We start from the raw sequence: 8,463 nt of genomic DNA, 5'->3' as shown, positions 1-8,463 counted from the left end.
CCAGCCACCCTCCAGACCAGCCCTGTGCTGATCTGAGAACACCTAATAGGTTTCAGACACACCCTGTTGGCTTCCTGGTTGTTTGCAACTCAATTAAATTAACAAATTGGTCTCTTTGCCCAGAGTCTTTCCACCGCCTGTATTTTAGCATATGTCAGTCAGGGCAGCCCAGCGTCTCCAGATGGCTGCGAGCTCACTCTACAAATCCGATGCCAACTCATCACTGAGGAAGTGTGTGCGCGCGCGCACTTGTGTGTGTGTGTGTGTGTGTGTGTGTGTGTGCGTGCACGTGCGCAGAGGCCCAGAGATGGAGACACAAAGCCATAGTCAGGAGAGACAGTAAATGAGGTGGAAAAGACAGAAGAACAATGAGAGATTGGGGGGAAGGGACGGGAGGCAAGACAGCCGAGGTTCTCCCTTGTGGATTAGCCAGCAGCTGCCAAGGACCCTAACCTTCCTGCAGGGAAGCCCTCTCCTCCACAGGGTGGGCAGTCCCTGAAGAAGACCCCCTCAGCCTCGACTTCTTCTGCAGGACAATGAGAGTGTTGGTTCTCAAAGTGTGGTCCCTGGACCAACAGCATCAACATGGCTTGGGAACTTGTTAGAAATGCATATTCTCAGGCTCCACCCCAGACCCCCTGGACTCAGAAGCTCTGCAGGTGGGACCCAGGCATCTGTGTTTTAACAAGCCCTCCAGGTGTGCGCACTCAACTTTGAGGACCGCACTCCTGAGGCTGCAGTTTTGTGCCCTCCTCATAGCAGAGCTGAGAGGGTTCCAGCGCAGTAAACCACTCTCGGTCACGGCCATGGCTGCTGCCTTCCAAGAGGAGGGAAGTGGGTGGCCTTGAGAGCTGGCAGCATCTTCAGAGTCATTGGAACGATACGTCTCTAGCCTTCGATTAGATGTAGGAATTGGGGAAACAGGAGGAGGAGTCGGGGAACAGCCCAGAGGAAGAAAAAAGGCAACCTGGGGAAAGAGGTGCCGAAAAGGGCCAAAGCTTCAGCTGGTCTGTGACAGCTCTGAAATAGCAAGCTCTCAGCTCCTATCAGGCAGGACCATGATGGAGAGGAGGCATTCACGGAAATGCAGCCTGACCCCAGCTTCAGGCACATTTGATGGAAGGTCAATTTGGGGATTCATTGTGATGTGCTGTCTGGATTCTGCTGGGAGAGGGGCAGAGGAGGACAGGAAGGGTAGCTGGGGAGAGAGATGCTGGGGAACATGGAGTCCAGGCCTGGAGTTTTCAGAAGACCGTCATCCTTGTCCAGTGGGGACAATGCTCTTCTGGCTTCTGAGGCTGGAGTCCAGAGGTGAAAGGCTTGGTGTGGCCCTCGGTGAGAGGCCTGTCTCATTTCAGCAGGTGTGGGTGTTGAGTTTGGTCCATGTGCCTGGCAGGGGCTAGGATGATCAGTGACTGCAAACTCAAAGGTCTTGAGGGTTCGAGCAGATAACCTAAAAGAGGAGCACAGGCTGAGTGGAGACAACAGTGCAGACGTCGTCTCCTGGGGATTGTGTGAACTGGAGATACAGGTCCTGTCTAGACCACACAGCAGCCATCCAACTCCAGCCTATTGTTAGTACCCAGGAGCGTAACCAGCTGCCACCAGGCTGGCCGACGTTTCGAGAAAAGCTCCAAACCTAAATGGAGGTACAAACAGCAGGTCCTGGAAGAGAAGCTATAAGAAGCTCACGTATTGCCTGAGTGTCTAGGGGAGATCTGTCTGGATTAACAGTGGGGAAGGAGCTGTAAAGGGTGCAAGATTCCATCCTGCAGCGACAGGGGGCAGCGAGGCATTTTACAGCAAGGAGCAGTGTCATCAGATTCCTCTAAGAATAGGTCTCGAACTTCCTCTGCATTCTGACGCCTGTTTCCTTCTCTTCTCTCTCAAGGGCCAGCATAAGGCTGGGCCCCTTGCGTGCATTCTTACCATAAGTCCCCTGCCTGCAGGAATATAAAATATTTATCCTCTCTACTTGGCACAGTGAAGCTGAGGACCAAAAAGTGAAATACCCTGTGCTGAGTCTCCAGCCAGAAGGTAAGGGTTTGGAGGCAAGACAAGAAGGCATTGTCTGGATGGTAGGGAGGTTCCCACAGCTGGGTAGATGGGGAGGGCGGAGTGGGGAGCTTGAGTGAGAGAACTCTTCACAGTCTGTATTTATCAAGAAACTCCTTGGCTTTGGCCTTGAATAGCAGCTGCAGCTCTCCTCACCTTTGCCTCCTCCAGATGTCTTCAAAACCCTGATATTTATTTCTACTTGGAAACAGCAAAAAATGTATGAAGGAATGTCAGGGACGCTGCTCACCTTCCTCCACGAGGCTCAAAGCCCTATTTCTCACTTTCCAATCCCTGTGTCTGCGCATCAGCAGGAATCCGCTGCAGTTTGAAAACCAGGGGTCTCAGTATACCTGTACACTACAAAAAGCGGCTGCATTTTTAATTTTTTAAAATTTTCAATTGAAAAACTATGGTTACTTTTTACTTATACTTTTTTTTTGTATGATTGAGGTTTTTTTTTTTTTTAAACGAACACCAGGTGCATCATTTTAATGTTTTAAAAACAAGAAAAAATAAACAGAAGAAATAATTTGTAAAGAGAAATAATTGTTTGTACCAAGCTGTTTGCTCTTTTGCTTATTTTCATTTTGTTTCTGTCGGTGATGCTACACTCTGAATCCATCAGAAGCAAATGAATTCAACATTGGGCCTGTTTGGAACCCCCTTCTCTGCCAATTAACCCTCCCCAGGAAGACTGAAGTGCCTCTTAGGATTGGCCTATGAGCTGTAGTCCTAATGGACTTTTCCATTTCAGCAGCCAAATGAGGTGGGTGGGGGTGGAGGTTAAGGGAGATTAAAGGATTACATTTAGGAATACTTAATCGAATGCCTACCATCTAACAGAATTGAATTTGGGATTGGGGTTAATCAATTAATGTTCCTGTGAAATCGTCATTATTTTAGTGAGTACCCGCTTAATTCAGTGGGACAGCAGCTTCTGGTTTACTAAGTGCTTGTATGTGTCAATACATTTGAATGCAGAATTGACAGGGATTGCTTTAGTAAAGGCCTTGGGTGGGTTTGTTTTTTTTCTAACTGTATTGATTAACTTGTTTCCAGCAATGTCTTCCTGTCTTTTCTAAAGTTGGAAACAGGAAATGATACTCTGAAATATATTTCCCTGGCGCACAGCCATTCACTGAAAGAAAGAGAAAGAGAAAGCGAGGAAAACCAAAACACTTCGTTCAAATATAGGTAAGGGAGATGCAAAACCCTGTGGTGATATGCAAAATATAGAGAGGTTATAAGGAGGAACGTGGCAAGGAATTGGAACTCCCCCAAACGCTTTGACAGAAGCAGAAGAAACAGGTCTTGCGTCTTCTAGGAGGAAAGGGAAGGAAGAAAAGAAGCCTGATGTTACCCCCTCTCCTCTACTCTCTCACCACACCTACCATCTGAGTAGCCCATTAGCCCTCAGCAGCGCCCCTCCTGAGACAGGTTTTGGAAAAAGAGAGTTTGGAGGGCCCTGCACACCTGAGGGGGACTGTGAGAGCCCCAGGGAGGGCCCTGGGCTTCAGAGATTTGCCGCCTGAGGGAAAGGAGATTCGTGGGTCCTGCAGGGAGGATGAGGAGACCCAGGGTGTTCCTAAAGGGATGTAACAGCAGGAGCCCGGTCTGGGGACCCTGACTGGGAGATTGGATATAGGGCACGTAGGGCCAAGGGCAGGCTCAGGATTGGTCTGATTCCTTTTTGTGTTCCCTGGGTTTGACTGTGCGGGGAGCTGGTAACGTTGAAAGTCACTGAATAGCGCACCGGGCTGAGCACAGGTTGGAGGCTGGGTCAGCCTAGTGGGGTTGTGCTGGGTCAGGCCTCTGGCTTCTTCCCAGGATGATGGTATTGACCTGGCTGGCACCAGTGCCGGGGCATTTCGCCTGGAAGCAGGGACCTTCAGGAGCTGTTGCAGGCCCTGGCAGGCCTGCTTTCTTGGGTTGCCTGCAGAGGGGCAGTGCCCAGGACAAATAGGCTGTGATGTGGAACGTCTTCTGAGAGAAGCATTGGAAAGCCCAGAACTTTCAGGAGGGTTTAGAGAGATTTGGCTTAAGGCATAGAATCCAATGTGGTAAAGGAAAAGCTCCAACGATAAAGGGGATTCAGAAATGGGTTGAGGTAGCGGGTTGGCGAGTGAAGCCAGCCATTGTGGTCTCCTTTGATGATAACGGTTGCCAGATAACGTATGGGGCACCCAACGTAAGAGGGAAGAGATATGGGAACATATGTGTATATATATAACTGATTCAGTTTGTTATAAAGCAGAAACTAACACACCATTGTAAAGCAATTATACTCCAATAAAGATGTAAAAAAAAATTAAAAAATAAATAAATTTGAATTACAGATAAACTACGAACAATTTTTAGTACATGTATGTCTCAAATATTGCATTTCCATTTTTCTTTGCTAAATCTGGCAACCCTAGCTGCAGGTGGATTACAGGTGATTTTTATTTCCTCCTTTGAACTCTTTCTCTTTCTCTATTGGCTAAATTATCTCATGAACAGGTATTACTTTGGCATCAGGGGGAAAAAATATCCTAATTCTACATTTTCTAATTTCTGAGCAAATGGTGGTTTTATCGCTGGCTCAGGCTCAGGCAACGGACAGAGTAGAGATGGGGGGATACTAAGAAGCATGAACTCCCTGCCAGCACCCCTATCTGGGTCCAAGGTCCCCAGACTTTGCAACCCCTTCCAGTCATATGTCCTTACCTTCATGTACCCATAACTGTCACAGCCAATCTCCTTAAAATGCTATATTCTTTTCCTCCCTTCCCCACTAAATCCATTAAGAGCCTCTGTACCCTGAGTCCTTAGACTTTATACATCTCTTCTGTCCATCAAGCCTTTCCTGGGAGAGAGGGCCCCCAGCACCACTATCTGCTCGCCTTACAAACTTAAGTGCTCTGGCATCTTTCCTGCCCAAGACATTTATCTCTTGGGACATCCATACCAAAGGGTTATATATAAAATCATATAGACACCAAAATTTGTAATCTTACTCTAATGTTCAGTCCTTGCTTATTTTTAGCCTATTTGAATTCTTAATGAGAACGTTTAAGTATATATATGCATATCAAAAGCATCTTAAAATATTTAAAATCTAGACCATTGTCAAAGCACTTATCCCAATCTCACTGTTTGGCACTAATTGTAAACAATCCAGTCTAGCCTTTGTCTTTCTAGTTAGACTCTAAAGCAGTTTTTTAGCTTCTCTAATATCTCTGAGAGCCCAGCCACAGAGTGGGGCGTGCACAGTGGTAGTTTTGTTTTTTTTTTGGTACGTGGGCCTCTCACTGTCGTGGCCTCTCCCGTTGCAGAGCACAGGCTCCGGACGCGCAGGCTCAGCGGCCATGGCTCACGGGCCCAGCCGCTCCGCGGCACGTGGGATCTTCCCGGACCGGGGCACGAACCCGTGTCCACTGCACCACCAGGGAAGCTCCCCACAGTGGAAGTTTTATGACCTATCTCAAGCCACTCGGCTCAGTCTTCTACTGGTTCCTCCCTGCCTAAGACCCTCCCCTCCAGTCCAGTCCCCCCACCATTAAAAACAGGCTCTGTTTTTTCAGCCATCACTTAAGATTGGTGTCCCCTGATGGATGAGTTAGAGTCTTTAACTGGCATATCATTCCGAATCACACTTCTTTAGCTATTGGGTATATTCAGGATAAACCTCCACATCTCTCAAATTGGGAGGTAGCAGGGCATGAATCTCCCTGATTTCCTGATAGCTACTGATTAACATGAATTTAGTATATTCGCAAAAATTATAAACTTGGATATAAATAGTGTCATTTAAAGAAATAAAAATGTATTTTCCCTAAATACAAAAGCAATGCCAACTCAGAAACAAAAACCAAACTTTAATTCTCTCATACTGTAATCATTTCATGTGTATCTCTGCAATATTTGTCAATTTGTATATATGTATATACCCATATACACACATATAAATATATGCTTTTCATCACAAAAGAAAGGCTCATATAATTTTGTCTTACTTTCTTCATTAAGCAACATAGAATAAACATTTACCTGTGGCAAGTTCCTTATTGTTAAGCATTTAGGTTGTTTCCCATTTTCTCTGTTACAAATAATGCTGAAATAAAAGCCCTTGTTCATCCACCTTGTGCCTAACTGTCTCTGCTATATTTCTTTAGGGAAAGCGTTCTTAGACAGGAGATGGTTGGTAATGCGTATTTGTAAGGCTTTAGATATTTAGTTCAACCATCCTCCAGAGAGGATGTAAATGACTATTTACATTCTGCCCTGGAGAATCTTGTCCAGAAGAAGGTAGAAGGTTGCATTCCTCTTCCTGCTTTTCACCCAAGTCCCTTACTGGGGGGCTTTTTCCAGGACCCCCAGATGCTTTAGTATTTCTAACCACTAAATTCCATTCCAGCCTTTCTCTTAGGTGCATTCATTCATCTATCCAGTGAATTGTTTTTGAGCATCTACTATGTGCCAGGCACTGTTCCAGGTGCTGGGGACATGGCAATGAACAAAACCAAGGGTCGGCATCAATTCTGTCCTATCCCATAGAAAGTCGTACCTCATTATTCCTTTAGGGAATTTTCACTGATTCTCAACCGGATATCCAGCTCTGTACTACGTGTGAGGGGCACAGAAGTGCAAGATGGGCCTTTGCCCTCTGGGAACTTTCCATCTACTTGGAGGATATAAGCCAAAACCACAAACACAAAAAACTTAACAAGCAAACAACCAAAAAAAAACCCAGCTAATCTTTGGGGAGAGGATGTAACTGAGTGCTGAATTGTTGGGGAGAGGTGATCCCAATGCTGCAAGAGTTCAGGAAAGGAGCTGTAATTGTTAGTAACTTTCTAGATGCATCAGGGGCCCTGGACATGCTTTAGTCCAGTCCCTTCTGGATGCACATGCTGAGAGCCTAAGAAAGAAAGGGAAAGAGTCAGGATGTGCACTCTTGCATGTGCCTGGGGCACACCCTTGTCTGAGACTGGAGTTCATAGGGGCCAAAGTCAATAGGGGGATAAAGATAACACAGGAAGCAGAGCATTGAAAACATCTCAGAAATTTAAATAAAGGGTAATCATTTGGGGGCTACCTACTCCACAGGGCTGCAATCCTTGACTGTAATTTCTTTCAAACCATGCTCCAAGTCTGCTCTGGGAAGGCCAGGTTTCTAGAGCCTTTGTAATTGCCTATGGTCAGGCCTGAAAGGCCACACAGGAGTTTGGTTTTAGTATATGCAAGCAAAAAAAAAAAAAAAACTACAACAACATTTACAACAAAGCTAATCCGGGTGTTTCCATGCTGTTCCACTCCACCTAGACGTGAAAGGAAGAGATACAGTTGTTACCTACTTGATACGTGTAAAGCTTTTTCTAAAGCCCTTTTTTTTTTAATTTTATTTTATGTATTTATTTTCTGTACAGCAGGTTCTTATTAGTTATCTATTAGTGTATATAGTGCTGCTCTCTACCACTGGAGTTCCTCTCTCCTCCTGGCATCTCCCTTCCCCATCATCTGGGTCTTCCCTTCTCCATCCTTTGAGTTGGCTCTCAGGTTTCCTACACCTTCCTATAGGTTTACTCCCTCATTTTGGTGGAGCACATCCTCTATCAGCTTTCAGAAAACAGGGTATGGGAAATGAAATCTTCAGACTTTGTGAGAATGTCTACTCTTCCTTTCACACTTAATGTTTTACTTTTGAATATCCATGATTAATATTGTCCAGATAAGCCCCTATTTCTCCAAATATGTGTTTGAAAACATACATATTCAACAAAATACTTTTGTTCCGTTATCCAATTACTGAATGTTTCTGTTATTTCATTTCACTTCTTTTAGTTTACATGCTTTTCCCCCCAAGCTTTTTTTTTTTTTTTTAATTTTTTTTTGGCTGTGTTGGGTCTTTGTTGCTGAATGCAGGCTTTCTCTAGTTGCAGCGAGCAGGTGCTGCTCTTCAGTTTGGTGTACGGGCTTCTCATTGTGGTGGCTTCTCTTGTTGCAGAGCATGGGCCCTAGGTCCATGGGCTTCAGTAGTTGTGGCATGCGGGCTCAGTACCTGTGGCTCGTGGGCTCTAGAGTGCAGGCTCAGTAGTTGTGGCGCACGGGCTTAGTTGCTCTGCGGCATGTGGGATCATCCCAGGCCAGGGCTCGAACCCATGTCCCCTGCATTGCTAGGCGGATTCTTAACCACTGCGCCACCAGGGAAGTCCCTCCCCCCAAGCTTTATTGAGATATATTTGACTTACTATGTACATTTAGGTGTACAATGTGATGATTTAATATACATATATATTGTGAAAATGATTACCACAGTAAGGTTAGTTAACACAGAGAATGTCTTGATTGGCTCTTTGGGCATAGGATTCTAACTTAGAAAAATTTCCCTGCAGAAGTTTGAAGACTTTGCTTGGTTGGCCTCTT

Source organism: Neophocaena asiaeorientalis, unplaced genomic scaffold, assembly GCF_003031525.2.
Source record: "Neophocaena asiaeorientalis asiaeorientalis breed wild unplaced genomic scaffold, Neophocaena_asiaeorientalis_V1.1 scaffold133, whole genome shotgun sequence".
In the NCBI taxonomy this organism is placed as follows: Eukaryota; Metazoa; Chordata; class Mammalia; order Artiodactyla; family Phocoenidae; genus Neophocaena; species Neophocaena asiaeorientalis.
This window is presented reverse-complemented; position numbering follows the sequence as displayed.